Source organism: Orbicella franksi, unplaced genomic scaffold (genome assembly GCF_964199315.1).
Source record: "Orbicella franksi unplaced genomic scaffold, jaOrbFran1.1 SCAFFOLD_732, whole genome shotgun sequence".
NCBI lineage: Eukaryota > Metazoa > Cnidaria > Anthozoa > Scleractinia > Merulinidae > Orbicella > Orbicella franksi.
In genome coordinates, this window is record NW_027670357.1 from 12,501 (window position 1) to 14,116 (window position 1,616).

Genomic DNA, 1,616 nt, shown 5'->3' on the forward strand with positions numbered 1-1,616 from the left:
TTTACACTTTTTCAAAACTTTTTGCAGGAAACTATTGGCCAGCTCGAGTCACGTGCAGGCGCTAAGTTTGGCGCTGTCACATCATCGTTAAGGGGGTGTTCTACACTATCTTAAAACTGGGCGTCGGTCCCCCTATTCTATAAGCACCCTTAAGGTTTTCACCATTTTCAAAACTTTTTGCGGGAAACGATTGGCCAGCTCGAATTGCGTGCAGGCGCCAAGTTTCGCGCTGTCACATCATCGTTAAGGGGGGTGAGCTACACTATCTTAAAACTGGGCGTCGGTCCCCCTATTCTATAAGCACCCTTAAGATTTTCACCATTTTCAAAACTTTTTGCGGGAAACAATTGGCCAGCTCGAGTTACGTGCAGGCACCAAGTTTGGCGCTGTCACATCATCGTTAAGGGGGTGTTCTACACTATCTTAAAACTGGGCGTCGGTCCCCCTATTCTATAAGCACCCTTAAGGTTTTCACCATTTTCAAAACTTTTTGCGGGAAACGATTGGCCAGCTCGAGTTACGTGCAGGCGCCAAGTTTCGCGCTGTCACATCATCGTTAAGGGGGGTGAGCTACACTATCTTAAAACTGGGCGTCGGTCCCCTATTCTATAAGCACCCTTAAGATTTTCACCATTTTCAAAACTTTTTGCGGGAAACAATTGGCCAGCTCGAGTTACGTGCAGGCACCAAGTTTGGCGCTGTCACATCATCGTTAAGGGGGGTGTGCTACACTATCTTAAAACTGGGCGTCGGTCCCCCTATTCTATAAGCACCCTTAAGATTTTCACCATTTTCAAAACTTTTTGCGGGAAACGATTGGCCAGCTCGAGTTACGTGCAGGCGCAAGATTTGGCGCTGTCACATCATCGTTAAGGGGGGTGTGCTACACTATCTTAAAACTGGGCGTCGGTCCCCCTGTTCTATAGGCACCCTTAAGATTTTCACCATTTTCAAAACTTTTTGCGGGAAACGATTGGCCAGCTCGAGTTACGTGCAGGTGCCAGGTTTGGCGCTGTCACATCATCATTAAGAGGGCGTGTGTTCTACTAAATTAAAACAGGGTGTCGGTCCCCTATAGTATAAGCACCCTTAAGATTTTCACCATTTTCAAAACTTTTTGCGGGAAACTATTGGCCAGCTTAAGTTACGTGCAGGCGCCAAGTTTAGCCAAGTTTAACCCTAACCTTCACCCTAACTCTTACCCTAACCCTAAACTCTAACCCTAGGGTTACCCTAACGCTAACCCTAACCCTAAACTCTAACCCTAGGCTTACCCTAACGCTAACCCTAAGTCCAAAAGGCTCCCCCACTCAAAAGCCAATAAAACAAAAACCAAAAAACCAAAGCCCAATTGCCCAAACATCTTTCCAATCAAATTACGACAAGTCCACAAAGTAAACCGTCCGAAAGGGACCTGGCCCAAAAATTTCAAGCACTCCAAAAGGCTCCCCGAGTCAAACCATTTCAAACGAGAGGAGCCTTTCGGACTTAGAAAAAATTTCCACTGCCAGCTCCCAAGCGAGGGGAGCCTTTTGGACTTTAAAAAAAAAATTCACAGTCACGTCCCAGACCAGACGTGGCCTCCTTTACATCACTCGGCTGCCACAAGCTAGCCC